The following is a 17,607-nucleotide window of genomic DNA, read 5'->3' as shown; positions in this document are numbered from 1 at the left end:
TCAGTCTGAAGCCAGGAGCTAGGAGCTTCTTCCAGGTCTCCGTCATGGGTGCAGGGGCTTATGGACTTGGGCCATCTTCTACTGCATTCCCAGGCCATAGCAGAGTGCTGGATCAGCAGTGGAGCAGCCTGGACTCAAACCAGCACCCATATGGGATGCTGGCACTGCAGGCTGGGGCTTTAACCCACTACATCACAGCGCCAGCCCCTAAAATATCTTAATTGTTCAAAGATTATGGAGAAAACAGGGCATGAAGCTTTACTTATATTTGTAAAAGTGTATTCTTTAGTGGAATTTAAAATTTTTCATTCAGCACATACATTACTTAAACATTGTAAAAAGCAATATTTACCATTAAGTATCAAATATTCCTGCATCCTATTCTGAAATTCATCAACCTATATGTAGAACAACAAAATACTAGAAGACAAATGAAGGAGAAAGAGGCTGAAGAGAAGAGGCCATTAAAATATGCTTCTGTATGGAGATGGAAGTGATAAAGGCTGTCCTTGAGAGCACATTGATTTGAAACCAGGGAGCTCAATCTTCATTGTTCACTTGAGAGAATAGATACACAATGATCTTTACTATGAATTAGTATTATGTTTAGAAATATTAGCATTCAGATTAAGTGCCACCAGTTAGATTATTGTGTGTTTACCCAGAACTAAATACAACCTGTAGGAAAGATAGTTTCTATATGAATGTAGTATTTCTAGTCTTGAATTTTTGTAAATTCTTATCTAGTAGTAGATCTGAGGCATCCAAAAGCAATTAATACTAAAATTGATCTTAATAAAAACAATTTATTAAAATCATATTTTGTTTTCTTTTACCAAGCAATAATATAATAGTTTAAATGGTACATTTAGTTTCCCAGGGATTAACTGTTAGAACAAGTAATTTAGGTATCTAGTGATCCATTAAAATGTAGTTCAAGGTTTAACAAAATACACCTGTAACTCTGAGATATGGCAGTGAACATGATGCAAATTAATTTAAGAAGAATCAGGATTTAGGGTATTATTGTTTCTGTATTTGGTGCTCTGAGAACCACCTCTAAGCTCATTGAGTTCCAACTACAACTTTTCATAGACAGACTTGAAGATTAAATTTTCTGTTAGTGTGATTTAAATGTAGGGGAAAAGTGAAGACTGGTTGTGATAAGATCATTGCTGATTTGAAGTAATGTAATTTTTTGGGTTCACTAACAATGAATTTCTCAGGAATGTTTTCTTGTCTGTCTTCAAGTCCAGTAACAATTTTAAACATACAAGTGTTTTTTTTGTTATAGATAATATCTATTATAAGATGTACTTTCTGTGCATTTTTATACAACAGTTTCATTTGTACTGATTCAATGTATTTTTGAGTAAAAATAGAAAGTTATTTCAGAGAGAAGATTTTATCTTAACATAATTCTTTCTGATTATTACTTAAAATTAAAAATATCTTCATCAATTTTCTAATGACCCTAAAATAATTTCTTAAAAGTTTTTGTAGAATAAAAGGATATTCAAGTTATGGAAACATGATAATTTGCAGTATAGAGACTGAATTAAATATATTGTTTGAAGAGTATATACATAAACTTTGGACAACAGTTAAAACAAATATATCAAATTTAATCATTCGTACATTTAAGTATCACATTACTTATCAATATCTTTTTAAACATAGAATTGTGTGAATCACAGTGTTTGTCTAGATGAACATGTAGAGAAATTGTAAATGAACTACTTTCCGTTATTTTATTTGACTAGAAAGTGTTAGAGCTCTGGGATTCAATATTAGATCTTCTGTTTCAGTCTTCAAAGGAGTGAGATATCCTTTGTCCAGATACACAGCAAATATAAAATTGCAATTGTAACAGATGTTATAAAAGGAAGGTATATAATACTCTCAGATTAAGATATAGTCTCTCTTATACATGGGAGCTAAAATTTAAAACAAAATAAGATAGAGAACGAATGCCTGTGTATATGAGTATTTCTGTAAATGTAGTTTTTTTAAAAAACTTTGTGTTATACCTTTATCAAACCAGTAGTTAGAATATTACACTACCTATAGTTTTAATGATCTGGATTACTTTAAAATTCACTGTATATAGGTGAAATGGTCATTTTTTCCAGTCAATTATTTATTTATTTTTTTGACAGGCAGAGGTAGACAGTGAGAGAGAGAGACAGAGAGAAAGGTCTTCCTTCCGTTGGTTCATCCCCGAAACGGCCGCTACCGCTGGCACCCTGCGCTGATCTGAAGCCAGGAGCCAGGTACTTCCTCCTGGTCTCCCATGCAGGTGCAGGGCCCAAGGATTCGGGCCATCCTCCACTGCACCCCCCAGGCCACAGCAGAGAGCTGGACTGGAAGAGGAGCAACTAGGACAGAATCTGGTGCCCAGATCTGGACTAGAACCCGTGGTGCTGGCACTGCAGGCGGTGGATTACCAAAGTGAGCTGTGGCGCCTGCCTCCAGTCAATTATTATTCATAGCTGTTATCTACTTCCCTCTAAACTAGGGTCTTTTGCTTTTTCCTTGTTAAACTTTTTATTTACTTGTTAAACTTCTTATTTGCTTTTTACTTGTTAAACTTATTTACTTGTTAAACCTCTTATTTATAATACTTATTAAGTATTATGCTTTTTCACTGAAGTATAAATTTAAAATATATAATGTCAAAAACCAAAAAAAGGGAGAATGGGAGGGAGAGAGGGGTGGGAAGGGAGAAGAATGAAGTGAATATCATTATGTTTCTAGAATTGCATCTACAGATCATAGAAATCCATTAAAATACATTAGAATTTTAAAAATAAAGAAAAAGGAGGATTGCCCAAGTCATGGAAATGAGGTTTCTCAGAGGAGGTGCCCCCAGTGCCTTCTTGGAGAAAACTCCGTTTCTGCTAAGGATTTTTGTCTGGGTAGATAAATTTGCATAGGAGAGATGTAAATCATTGATGTTGAAAGATAAGAAAACTAAGAAAATTTTAAAATAACATGTTTTTTCTTGAGGACTATCAAACAAAGTACTACAACTTCCGTGGCTTAGAACAGCAAAAATTTACTCTTTCACAGTTAACGCGGCATTTTAAGACACTGTTTAAAACAACAGACATTTCTGCTGTTAGTTCTGTAGGCTAGACATTTGAAATCAAGATGCTGGCAGGTTCATGCTATCTTCATGTCTTTCCCTTATTTTCTGGTGCTGCTGGTACTGCCTTATGGGCATACCACTTTGACCTTGGACCTTCATTGTCACACTGTGTTCTTCCTGTATGTGTTTGTTCAAATTTCTCTCTTCTTATAATGTATTTGATTAAGAGGCCACCTGACTATAGCTGCAAATATCTTTTTTTTTTCAAATATAGTTATATTCACAAGTTGTGGATGAGTTGGGGTAGGAGAGGGGAGAGGTGAAACTAGTCAACTCAGTACAATGTGAAACCCAGAAAATTGCTAAAATAACAAATCTGTATCCATTTTTATCTGTATGTCATGTGTAACTGGTAATAGAACCTGGTTAAATATGTTTGATTCCAACCATGTGTATCTTAAAAGTTGACAGAATCAGGTGAACACTGTCAGAGTTTAGAGGAGAACTAAATGTCCTGGGCAAAAAAAATCATAAGCAAATTTCACTTACAACTCATCTCTCCTCAGCATGTCAAATAGTTAAAGGTTCTTAACACTTGAAATGTGACAACTGGACAACCAAATAAAGTATTTTAAGAGAGAGTAATTATATAAATAAAAAATTTTTGGAATAATTACCTCACATGTATGTACATGTATGTCAGTTTGCTCAACAATTGAATTTCTGAATTTTTACTAACATTGCTTTATTCCTTATAGAAATAAATTATCTTATTCTTTTAGGGGCTAACAATACAGAGTATAATAAGATTCAAATGGCACAGATCAATATCAAGAATGTAACAAAAAACAAAGGATAATAGAGAACAGTTGACTATAATTCTTCTATAAAAGGGTGGAAAAACCCATAAGATGTGGAACTAATGATGTGAAATTACTGGATCTCATCTGCATAGAAATTACCCAGCTGCTCTGTAATTAATACAAAAGAATGCAATATGAATTTCTTAACCAGACTGTGATTTCATTAACCTTAGCTGATATCATTTAGGAAATCCACAAATTTTCTATTGATTTAAAGACTGTTCTGATTTTTTAATATATTTTACTTTCCAAATAATCAAAATCATAAGTTACATCATATAAAACATGCTTGTTTTGTTATGTCCTTAAACTGCTCAACCAGTATTTTCCAAGTGTCTTCACAACAGTCATCATCTGTCAGTAGTAAGCAGTGTGTAAATGTTGATTGTGCAGCAACCCCATCAGAAGCAGACAGATCAGACTGAATGGTGATTCATTACCTACTTGTGTGTCAGAGTTTAGAAGATCCTGTTCACACTGTTCTATAGCATTTACGAGTTCTGACAGTTTAAAGACAGTGAAAAGGTGGGAGGCAAAGACAAAGAATGCAAAGCATGTGACGAGAAAACCTGATAGCTGAGGCTACAGAATTTTCTTTTTAGTGAATTTTATCCAGATAAGTCATTTTTTACTAGCATACAAGGATAAACCAGTTGGATTAAAAAGTGAAAACATCAAGCAGATTAATATTTGTCTCTCAAATACTATAATGGAAATAATTTTCTTGATGCCATAAACACTTGATTAGTTTAGAAAATTAAAAACTTCTGCCATGAAAATGAAGCTTATAGTTTAAAAGAATTGAGCTGTTTTAACTCAAAATTGGAAAACTTGTGCCAGTCTTTTTCCTATACTAAATAAGCACATCATGAAGTCGTCATTGTGGGATAAACTGTAAAGCCACTGCCCGAGACTCTGACATACCATATGTGCAACCTGTTTGTGTCCTGGCTGCTCCACCTCTTATCCAGCTCCCTACCAATAGCATGGAAAACAGTGGAAGATGGCCCACCTGCCACAGGGAGACACAGATGGAGTTCTTGGCTCTTGGGTTCAGCCTGGGCCACCCTAGCTATTGCAGCTATCTGGGGAATGAACCAGCAGATAGAAGAGCTCTCTCTCTCTTGCTCTCTCTCTCTCTCTCTGTATGGCCCTCTTTCTGTATCTCTGACTTTCAAATAAATAATTTTAAAAAATCTTTTTAAAAATAAATAAGCGCATCCTTCCCTTAGAAGAAGTTGTTTGGGTTGACTTTTCTGTTCTTTGTTGATGAATTGTGGGTTTTTCAGACCCTATATTTTAATCACATTTTCTGACCTCAATTATATTTCTCAGACTGCAACAGGTAATGAGTAATGGAATTGTTACTAGGACTTTGTAAGTTGCATTTAAAGAATGAGATGAAAATACATTATGGAATTTTCTACTAGAACATCTTTTATTCAGCAAGATTACTTATCAGTTGGAGTTTCTTAAATTCATATTTTTAATCCCAACCTTTATATTGCTGGAACATTATTACTTAAACAGAGAATGAAAATATAGAAATGCAGTGATTTATTTCATAAACTAATGATAACGCTATCTGAATGGAGTGAAAAGGGATAAGATAGTGATATGATTATTAGCATCATATTAAAAATACTGAATTGGAAACAATTTCAGCTTTCTATGTATACAGGGATAAGGAAAGTCAGAAAAATTGGGAAGGAAGCAGGATACCCTTGACATAGTTCCTCATAACAGTAGAGCACATAGGAAATAATTTTCTTTGTATTAAGTCCTGGTGAATTTCAAGAAAACTATGTTTCATTTAAGTTTTTATGTACCATAAGTTCTATTGGCCAACTGTTCTTCAACCAACTAGCTCAATTTCCACTACCTACTCTTCTTTTTATAAAATATACCGAACTAAGGTCATGCTGAATGCTTATGGAGTTATCTACCTGGGCACTGCTGCTCCTGTCTCTTAACTTGTGTGCCTACCATTTACCCACCTTACTCTAAAAAAAGAAGATCTTAGATTATTATGAGAGCTCATTCTGAAGTCTGTTTTATTTATTGATTTTGATTTGTGCCCTCAAACTATCATCTGCTATAATGGCAGGCTGGCAAAGACCACCGATCCTTAATGAAGAAGACAGTTGTCTAAAATACATAGTAAGAGAAAAATGTCAAATTGAAAAGGAAGGTAGAAGATGAAGAAGACATTATAAAGAAAAATGAAAGAAGAAAAAAATAAAACAAAAAAAGAAAAAAAATAAATAAAAAAAATAAAACAAAGACAAGTAAGATTGGTGAAGATTACACAGCAAGTGTTCTTTTTTATTTGTTCCACCTTGTTTGAGGTTGGCCCTATGCTGTATATCAGACTACAACACTGTGAAGCCAGCTTCAGCATCATTTTTGTTTCTTGTACTACCATCAAGACCCATGTGCCAGTCAGATGGAAAAGGGAACCAGAGGGTAGAGCCAAGGCTTTTAATCATATTTCCTTAGGTTAAGATTTCCTTCATGAATTTTTTAAAGAATTTATTTATCTATTTGAGAGACAGAGTTACAGAGAGAGGGTGAGACAGAAAGTTCTTCCATCTGCTGGTTCACTCCCCAGATGGCCAGAAAGACTGGAGCTGAGCCAATCTGAAGACAGGAGCTTCTCCTGGGTCTCCCACATGGGTTGGGGGCCCAAGCGCTTGGACCATCTTCCACTGCTTTCCCAGGCCATAAACAGAGAGCTGGATTGGAAGAGGAGCAGCAGGTACATGAGCCAGCACCCCTTTAAGATGCTGGCACTGCAAGCGAAGGCTTAGCCTACTATACCACAGTGCCAGCCCCTCCTTCAGGTATTTTTACCCTGGCATTATTGAAGTTCTAATCAGTATGAGTGCTATCATTCAATTATTTCTTTTAATTCTTATTTCTAATCCTCTACAAAAGTAATAGACTTCAGGAATTGGAAACTACTGGATATTTTTATATAGTATTAATTTATATAATATTAATAGCTAACTTCTTCAAGGTAGTCAGGCAGAGAGTGAACTCTGAGACTTCATGTTGACTTCCAGCTCTGTAGTTTTATGTCCTTTGTCAAGACATTTTGAAGTAAGTTGAAAATGCCTAAACCAAAACAATGCTACATTTTAACTTTATATGTAAATCAATATAATCATTCACAATTTCAGCTCTCATTTTTTCATGTGAAACCTAGAAATAATCTGGAATGTGTGACCAAATTCTGCTAAAATATCTACATTACAGCCAGCACATCAACAAATGGAAACTCATAGTTAACCAGGATTTTTTCCATGTCTGAGAAAGCAAAGGATTTAAAAAAAATAAGGTTTATTTGAATAACTGAAAAGCAGAGTTACAGAGATAGAGATACCAGAGACATAGAGAAAGAGAGGGAGAGAGAGTGGGACCTTCCATGTTGGTTCACTGTCCAAATGTCTGCAACAGCCAGGATTGGGTCAGGCTAGAGCCAGGAGTCAGGAATTGCATCTTGGTTTCCCATGTGAGTGGCAAGAATCCAAGCAGCTGGGCCATCACCTACTTCCTCCCAGGTCACATTAACCAGAAACTACATCAAAACTAGAGTAGCTGGGACTTGAATCAGGAGGCTTAATCTGCAGTCACAGCACCCACCCAAGATTTTCTTTTTCTTTTACTAAGAACCATGTTCCCCATTCTAAGATAAACCTGTATTTTAATCATTTTCATTTGTAGATCATGGTAGGAAACCAGTTTGTAGTCCTGTCATCAAATGGCATATGCTTATGTTACCAGCAATGAAGAATAATCAGTTAGGTGAAGTAAAAACATTGATTACTCTGTAGAAATGTAAAAATTTTATAAGAAATATAATATCTTCTGGGTTCATCCTGTCTGCAAAATATAACTTAAAGACTGTAACTTTATGATGATTATAAAAGACCAAAACATTCCATTAAAATTAAGAAAACAAAAGTGAAAACACCACTGTTATTGATAAACTTACTACTAGTTTCTCAACATTGCAGGAGCACAGTCCACATTTCCTTTACATTAGAATTGAAGCACAATAAATAGATAATAAAGTAACTGCTTTGTTTTGTGTATAGGAATTTTTTTTTTTTTTTTTGACAGGCAGAGTGGACAGTGAGAGAGAGACAGAGAGAAAAGAGAGAAAGGTCTTCCTTTTGCCGTTGGTTCACCCTCCAATGGCCGCCGCGGCCGGCGCGCTGCGGCCGGCGCACCGCGCTGGTCCGATGGCAGGAGCCAGGAGCCAGGTGCTTTTCCTGGTCTCCCATGGGGTGCAGGGCCCAAGCACCTGGGCCATCCTCCACTGCACTCCCTGGCCACAGCAGAGGGCTGGCCTGGAAGAGGGGCAACCGGGACAGAATCCGGCGCCCCAACCGGGACTAGAACCCGGTGTGCCGGCGCCGCTAGGCGGAGGATTAGCCTAGTGAGCCGCGGCGCCGGCTTGTGTATAGGAATTTAACATAAATATAAAATAATTTTCCCCAGTCCATTATTCTGGCATTATAAAAGCTTTCAAAACTGAAGTTTACTTTATTAACATTTGAAAGCAGGCTAATGACAGAAGCTAATAGGGAGAAATTATATACTTAATAAGTGAATATTTTTCAATTTCCTCTACCGAGTTGTAGTTTTAAAATTGTCTTTTTGTGTTGTACAAGCTTTTCTTAAGGAGTCCTGGCCTTGACATTCATTAGATTTCTTTGAAATGCATTAAATTTTGTGTACTCTAACTTACTGAAGAAAGCAAATCTCTTGCAATGTTTCTCAAAAATGTGTCAGTTATTCATAAAATAACTCCTTAATTAATGTCATTGGCCATATTATTTTTGATATTAAAACAGTGTGTTAGATTTAGCAAAATAGCAAGGAGTTAATTGAGGCTAAGATTTATTTGTAGAATGCTAAATACATTCAGAAATAAGGTTCCTGAATTATACCTGATAAATACTTTGAGAACTATTGGCTAATTAGTTATTGAATGAACACATGAAATAGTAACTAAAACTATTCAAGCTTTTGCCACATATATTTTTCAATGTTAAAATTATCAAATTGTTATTTTTGTATATAACTGTGGCTTTGTTAGATTTTGCAGGAGGTTGTGGAAGTTATTTTTCACTCCAAAAGAAAAACTTTAGATTTAATTACCTTTCATCGGTGAGCCACATAGGTATATTTGAAAAACATAAAAATAGCAAATTAGCTCTTAGCAAGAAGTCAGTTTTCTCCCATGTCTAGTGCCTATTTAAAGACATATAAATTACTTCTCCAGTTCACTGATCGGCTGCTCTAAATCTCAAATATGAAATATACTTAAACTTTAGCATGCATTTCTGACCCATCTTTTATGAACCAAGTTCTTTGTTAGGTTCTGAAGATGAGTAAGACATGATTGGTTCTTTGAAAAACATTCAGTTCATCAAGCAGACAGATCAATGAGTAACATTAATGTAGCGTAGCATTACAATAGAGATATATGCAAGCAGATGCTCCCCAGAATGTGGCATGCCATCCTTTTTGAAGTCTTCTTTAGATTCCTTCGAACAGAGGTTGTCAAATGTTTCCATGAAGATCCAGATAGAAAATACTTTCAACTCTGTCATGACTACTCAACTCTCCCATTGTAGCTCAAGGGCAGCCAAATAAAATATCTAAAGGCATAAGCAGATGGACCCTAGAAACCCTGAATAAATATTCAGTGCCTACTGATAGGACAGTGCCTTTAGTCTATTTACCCTCTCATCGCACCATTTTATTTATTCTTTCTCCTCTGTTCCAGTTTCTTCTCATTTTTTTTTCTTTTGCTGAGTTGAAGCTGGAATCCATAATTATAATCAGTTATGCTAATAGCACCAAAACCAGAGATTTCCATCACTGATTTCAAAAACTATCCACTGGTAATAATAGCAACTGCTTAAAAAATCTGTATGTAGAGCATACTCAATCACATTACATTTCTATTTTTCTTAAAGATCTTATTTTTATTTATTTGAAAGGCGGAGTGACAGAGAAAGAAGGGGAGACAGAGAAAGAGATCTTGTATCTGCTGGTTCACTCCCTAAATTGCCACAATGGGAACTCCAGTGGTATTTCCCATGTGTGGCAGGGGTCCAAGCACTTGGGTCATCTTCTGCTGCCTTCCCAGGCATATTAGCATGGAGCTGGATCAGAAGCAGAGTAGCCAGGACACCAAGCAGTGCTCCTGTATGGCTTGCTGTCATTACAGGCTGTGGCTTAAGTGCTGTGCCACAACACCCTACACCACTAACCCCTACAGTTTATTTCATTTAGTTCTTAAAACCATCATGTGTGCAAGATATCATTTTCATTTTACATGTAAGGAAACTAGGCCTTGGAGAGGGGCAGGGATTTGCTCAAGATTATGCAGCTGGAAGAAGATAGCAAACGATATGCTAATTATACTTTATCAGTTATGACCTTTTAAAACAGTGCAGCCTGCTCATAAAACTCCAGTCCCATTTATAGGGGATCAGTAGCTAAAATGACCAACCAACCTGTACTAGTTTATCTGAGTAGGAGGGGTTTCCTCACACAGGAAATTTTAAATACTAAAATAAGAAAAGTTCCAGGATAACCAGGTCAATATGGTCACTCTATCCATAGCCCCAGCTCCTGGATTCCGGTGTTTTTCAAAATTGAATGATTCTGGTAGTCACTTAGAGATCTTATGAGTGTGATTCTCCTGCAGGTTCTGATTGAGTGGGTCTGGATGGGGATGAAGAATATTCATTTCCAACAAGCCGGAAGGTGATGCTGATACTGCCCATCTGTTTATACTCTAAGTAGAAAAGTATTTTTGCCCATTCCCAGACCTCAACAATCAAAATTTCATTTTAACAAGATTCCCCAGGTGATTCACACACTCAAGTTTAATAGGCTCTATCCTAGTTCACATAGAATGATAATAAATTAATCTTTACCTGTGTTTATTTCTCTTGATTAAAGTGACCTTTAAGACTGAGTAGCTGCTTTTGTCAATATCCCTTATTTTAGCTTTCTGGGAGTCCAGACACCTCTTTGCTTGCACATTGATCCATATACCTATTCCTATTTTTTCCTAATACCCTGTAACTTTCTTGAACTCAATTATTTAAGCTCAATGTTGGGTTTTTGCTCTTGTGACTCTTATTCTACAAAGAATGTATTTCACTTGAGAATATCACATGAAAGGGGGCTTTAACGTCATTGAATTTCAACTATGAAACTGTCCATCAGACTATAGTATACAAGATTGTGACAATAATAGATTAGTATTTCAAAATTACAACTTATGGCATCAGAAAAAAATGAAGCTTATTGGGAATAGGTGCTACCTCTTGCTGAGGTATTTCTTGAGTGGAATAAAAAGGTTATACAAATTATACTGTCAGTTGTTATTTCTGTGTTTTCACACATGCCAGGGATTATTCTAAGTAATTTACATATTTTAGATAATTTAATATTCATAAAGATCCTATGAGGTAGATACCATTACTATCCTTGAATTTCAAGTGAAGCAGCTGAGCAGAAGCAGCTTAATAACTTGTTCAGAGCCAAGGAACAGTAAGTATAGTTAAATTTGGAATACAAATCCAGTGCAATGGCTCTTCATTACCACATTGTATGCTGGCTATATTTTATTTTCATGTACAATCTACCTTAGTCTCAAAAGTGAACCTCCATATATATATATATATATATATATATATATACACACACACACACACATATGCCTGGCTCTTTAACTTTGACTCATATTAGGGGAATCAGTTAATATTTGGTAAATGAACAATTAAAACATACACATTGAAATGTCCGTAGTCTATTTATATGCAAACTATAAGGGAGCAGAGGACAGAGTAAGAATAAGCCTTCCTGTTGTGAAATACTGTGACTTTAGATGTTGGATTGACACTTTCACAGCATTAATTGATCACCAGCTTCTTTTTAGACAATTACAAGTCACCATGTTAATAGCAAGTTGAAAAATGCTTTAAAGATGTAATACAAATATATGTTGGTATATATGTACTTCATTTTACTTGACTTCAGAAATCAAATTATTAATTTTTTTGCTTTGGTTTTAAAGAAATCTTTGAACTTATTTGGAAATACTATTGCTGCAAATTATCTTCACAATGTTTAGAAATCATACTGCTTTGCATACATCAAACATGAATTGGCTCTAGAAGTTATATAGGACTTTAAACCCCAGGATCATGGTGGTTGTTGCTGGGAGGTTAGAGACTTAACCCAATTATTCTATTTAGGAGGTAGCCAATTGGGAGGTTCTTAGGTCATTTGGGGCATTGCCTGGGAAAGTAGTTGTGAGAAGTTTGTTTTATCAGAACAGTCAGGCCCAGCTACCCTCTCTTTTTCCTCACTTGCCACACCATTTCCATCCATCCCCCAGCCTCACTAGACAACCAAACCTAGGAGGGTGGGTATCTGATCTTGACTGTGAACCTCAAAAACGTAAGACAAAATACATTTCCTTTCTTTATATGTAGCTTAAGTATTCTATCACAATGACAAAAAACTGATTACTATACTTTCTCTGAGTTAATGTTAAGACATCATAACAGCATTTGACTGAAAGCAATACACTGGGTTTCCAATACAGTTCTACATTTTACTTGTTGAACATTATGGCTAGTGGTGTATTAAGCCTAAGATTATAAAGTGAATTGAAAGTAGTTATTACAGGGGCCAGTGCCGTGGCTCACTTGGCTAATCCTCCGCCTGCGGCACCAGCATCTCATATGGGCGCCGGGTTCTAGTCCTGGCTGCTCCTCTCCCAGGCCAGCTCTATGCTGTAGCCCAGGATGGCAATGGAGAATGGCCCAAGTGCTTGGGCCCTGCACCTGTATGGGAGACCAGGAGGAAGCACCTGGCTCCTGGCTTCAGATTGGCATAACTCCAGCTGTGGCGGCCATTTGAGGGGTGAACCAACGGAAAAGGAAGACCTTTCTCTCTGTCTCTCTCTCTCATTGTCTAACTCTATCTGTCAAAAAAAAAAAAAAAGAAAGAAAGAAAAAAAAAGTTATTACAAAAAATAAGGGGAAATAAATAAGTGCAAGATTGAGAGAGAAAGGATAACCATATAGTTATTTTAGAATCATATCTCTGAAATAGATGAAATCTCTATTTCTTTTAATAAAAATAATACATAAAATACACTCAAGAAAATGAAAAAAAATGTGTACTGTGATTAAGATATGCAGGTAATAGCCTTAAATACTTCTACTTCCCTGAAACCGAATCTGCGCTTTTGACTTGCCTGGCTTCTGCTCATTATCATCTCTCCTTCTTTGCTCATTGTTGTCCCACCTATGTTGCCTTTCCCTCTTCCCAGGCCTATTTGAGACCTTGAAGCTCTTTAAGGTGCAGCTGAAGACTCCCAGCACTTTAGAGCTTTCCAATTGGATTCCAGCCACCTTGACAATTGCCTCCTCTGCCATCTGATACTTTCCTCACAACCTCTGATGCCCCTTTTGGAGATGGGGCAGTCTGCTCTTATACTTTGTTGTTTGTTTCATATAACTCTGTTGCTACAACTAGATTTTACTTTTTTAAATGCAGATACTTCATTTTATTCATTTTTACAAACAGAACCGTATGCATATTAAATATGCAGTGAACACTTGTTGAATGATTCATGAGATTTGGACATTATTATCTAAAGTTCTTTATGTCTTTTCTGTCAGAGTTATGGAGAATGTTGTAAACCAGGACTTTTCCAAGCTATTTAAACCTGCTTCTAAACCCAATTATACTAGTAGAAGGCTTTTCTTGTTTTTGTTTTTCTTAATAGAACATGGTTCCATATAATTGGGAGTCTGAGGAAAAAGGAAAGCAGAAAGAAACCATTTCATCGTCCTGCTAAGTGTAGGGGGCCCTTGGGCTTTTAACAGCCACCTCTAAATCATTTGAACAGATATTTTCCCTAAAAAATGGGATATCATCATAATATTAGAAAGTTCTGTTGTCAAATTGTTATTACTGTTTGCATTTCACATTCAACCAAACCTAAAGCATATTTAGATATTAAACTTTTTCTTGCTGGATGCTGTGAACCTGTGGCTGATGCATTTTACTGTGTGTGTAGCTTTGCAAAAAGGAATATACAGCTTCCTTATGGGTATTGGTTTCATTTTTGACAGTTAATTTTCTCATTGTAAAATTTCTATTTAAATTTAATCACTATTGGAAAGATGGTGGACTTTTTATATAACTCACTGTAAATAGAAAACAAGGTTTTAAAAGTATGTAAATAATCTGCGAATGCAAATGAAGTGGTATATGGTGCCTTGTCACTCTCTCAAGTCTTATTACACATGTCTATTTAATTTCTTTTATAGGATAAAAAATGCCACCCTAGAGGCCAGAAGGAGAACAGTAGGCTGTATATATGTAGTCTGTTGCACTGCCAGTGAATTTGGGGTCAATTTACAAGCTAACAAGCATCAGATTGAGAGTTTATAAGTAAGGCTGTTTTAGGCCAGAGTAACTGGGATGAATGGGAGAAATTGTGCTAAAGTAGATTTATTTACTAATCTAGCTACTAAGTTACCTTTAATCTTTATTCACTCCAGATAAACTAAGAGAGTGATGGAAAAAATCTTTTTAGCTCTCTCTGGTCCAAATCAGGTAAAATATTAAATAACAGCCATGTGGTCTAAAACTCTTTGGTTTATTTTTATATACTCAAAGTCAATTATGCCACATCTTTGAAAGGGATAAGTGCACACTGGGGAATATTTGCTAAGAGAACATCACTTTCTAAGAGCACTTAACTTTCATTTGGCATCTGTTCCCATAACTTTTCTGATATCACTATCTTACTTTTGTCTTATTGCTTCGAAACATTTGTTTTGGCAACAAAGTTCTCTTCATGTAGCTTTGTAAAGTAGTTCTGTTTTCTATGTGAACTTAAAGAATACTTATCTCAAAGGATAAAAATGGAGAAACCAACATTTAGACAGGCAGAAAAGAGAGTTGTGACATCTTGGTGGCGTTCAACTGTGTAAGTCAAGTTGTATCTGAAGCATTATTCCCTTCTGACTTGATTGTTCATGAGATACCCTATAACCTTCCACAAGTTTTCCTGGTTTCCTTTATCAGGTCTGAGTTAGCCTGCTGCTAATCACAGACAGGACAGTCCTAACAATGCATGGGGACAACAGAGGCCCAGAGATGTGCTATGTGCTGAAAGAACTTGGTGGAGAACCACTTAGAGTGTGATGTTAAGATGGGTCCCCTCCAGAAACCTCCTAGAAATCCCACACTATGTGGATATTACAAGATTGTAATTTGTGAGTCAGTGTGCTTGTTAAGAATTAGTATTTCTGTAAAATTAAGTGTCACAATAATTATAAAACTTGTTAAAAGCATGAAAGAAAAAATACTATCACCATTATAGCCAATATGAAGGTTATCAGAAGGACGATGTATAACAATGTTAATAAAACTAATGAATATGTTATGTATGAACATACTGTGTCCAGAAAAAAAAACATAAATTATGGTATATATATATACACTATGTAATACTACACAGTGGTAAAAAATGAAATCTTGTCTTTTGCAACAAAATGAATGCAACTGGAAACCATTATACTCAATGAAATAAGCCAATCCCAAAAAGACAAATGCCATATGTTTCTCCTGATCTGTGCTAACCAATAGAGTACTAAAAAGGTAATCTATAGGACTGAAATTAACAACTTTAGACTCAGGGGTTGTTTACAGCGCTTGTCTCAACTGTTGAGGAACAGTGCTTTTTTCTTCTACTATTTGTTGAACTCTTAGTGTAGGGTTAATCTTATGAGTATAAAGTAAACTGAACATTGATAGACCTTTGTAAAAATAAGGAGTTGGAATAGGAAAGGGAAGAGGTAGAAGGGTGGGAGCATGCGTGGGAGAGAGGGTAGAGTGGGAAGTATCCCTGTGTTTCTGAATCTGTACTTAGTTAATACATGAAATTTGTATACTTTAAAGGAAATTTTAAAAAAAGAGACAAAAGGAGAATGTATCCAATATTATAAGCTAACATTCTTTGAGACATTGTAAGTGAATTCAAATATTTATTCCTGACTATATATTTTATAAAATCACTATCTTCCATAAAATAATTTCCACTTTTCATATTTATGTGATATGGTTATGCTCTGGTTTGAATCTGCTCCGTAAAGTTCTTGTTTTAGAAACTTCATCCCCAGTGTAACAATGATGGAAGGTAGGGAAAGAATTGATTTTGATTCACTAACCCATGAACTCATCACCTCTTATAATATGGATTAATGTTCTTATCTCAAGAATGGGTTAGTTATCTTAGAGTAGGTTTGTTATAAAGATGAGTTCAACCTCCTCTTGTCACTCCCACATTCTGTTGCTCTTCCCTCTACTGCCATAGAATGGTGCAGCACAAAGTCCCCTACCAGATATTGCTCTTTGATCTTGGATTCCCCAGTCTCTAGAACCATGAGACAAATATATTTCCACCCATTATAAGTTATCCAGTCTTTATTCTGTTATAGCAGCATAAAACAAACTAAGATGAGCTGTTTTTTTCTTTAATCTATCCAGAAAGAGGTTGGAAAACCACAAGCCTTAGGACAAATCTGGCCACTGCCTCTTTTTATGACTAAAGCTTGTTTGGAACACAATCATGTCCACTCATTTAGTGTTGTCCATTGTAGCTCTCACACTACAGTGGCAGAGTTGAGTAACTGTGACAGAGAACATATACTTCACTAAGCCTCGAGGCATTTGTGTTTGTCCATTTACAGATAAACATTTGTGAACCCCTCCTCCATAAATGCTTTTCCTGTTTCATTTGAGATAATTGATTTTGATTTAAGCACATTTATGTATTTTCAACATTTTAAGAATAAAGCTACTTTGTAAATATAGAAAAAAAAGATGTACACATTTTGTTTCCTTTTTGTCTAGCACAGCTTGGATATACAAATTTGTTTGATAACTTGATTAATTGTTATAACACCTCTTCTGATGTAATTTTTCATTTGTGCAATTTTTCAGAGATTTGAACCATATACCTGAATGTTTTATAACTTTCTAGACCCTGCATAAATGGTTTTCTTTTCTTCCATTCCTCCTTTCTTTCCTTCTTTCTTTCTTTCTTTCCTTCCTTTCTTCCTGCCGGCCTGCTTGCCTGCCTTCCTTCCTTCCTTTGTTTTTGAAAGATTTTTGTTTATTTAGTTGAGAGCCAGAGTTACAGACAGCAAGAAGGAGAGACAGAAAAGTCTTCCATTAGCTGGTTCACTCCCCATGGCTGCAATGACTGGAGCTGAGTTGATCTGAAGCCAGGAAGCAGGAGATTCTTCCAGGTTTTCCACACAGGTGCAAGGACCTAAGCATTTGGGAATCTTCTGCTGTTTTCCCAGGCCATAGCAGAGACCTAGATTGAAGAGGAGCAGCCAGAACATGAACCAGTGCCCAAATGGGATGCTGGAGCCACAGGCAGAAGCTTATTTTATTATGCCACAGTGCCTGTCCCCCTTTTTTTTTCTTATAAAGATTTATTTATTTGAGAGAGTTGGTAGAGTTAGATGGGGAGAGAGAGAGAGAGAGAGAGAGAGAGAGAGAGAGAATATCTTTGATCTGCTG

At 35.9% G+C, this 17,607-nt stretch overlaps 1 protein-coding gene and 1 non-coding gene across 12 annotated transcripts in view; one reads left to right on the top strand and one right to left on the bottom strand.

Moving 5' to 3' along the window:
* Positions 1-17,607, top strand: part of NAALADL2 (N-acetylated alpha-linked acidic dipeptidase like 2) — a 1,435,315-nt gene that overhangs the window by 554,910 nt on the left and 862,798 nt on the right. The gene's annotated exons all lie outside the window — the stretch shown is intronic.
* LOC127483082 (small nucleolar RNA SNORA61) lies at positions 6,292-6,422 on the bottom strand. Its single transcript, XR_007909048.2, has one exon. It is a non-coding gene; the product is annotated as a small nucleolar RNA SNORA61 (small nucleolar RNA).

The sequence above is a fragment of the Oryctolagus cuniculus genome, chromosome 4 (genome assembly GCF_964237555.1).
Source record: "Oryctolagus cuniculus chromosome 4, mOryCun1.1, whole genome shotgun sequence".
Classification (NCBI taxonomy): domain Eukaryota; kingdom Metazoa; phylum Chordata; class Mammalia; order Lagomorpha; family Leporidae; genus Oryctolagus; species Oryctolagus cuniculus.
This window is presented reverse-complemented; position numbering and strand designations above follow the sequence as displayed.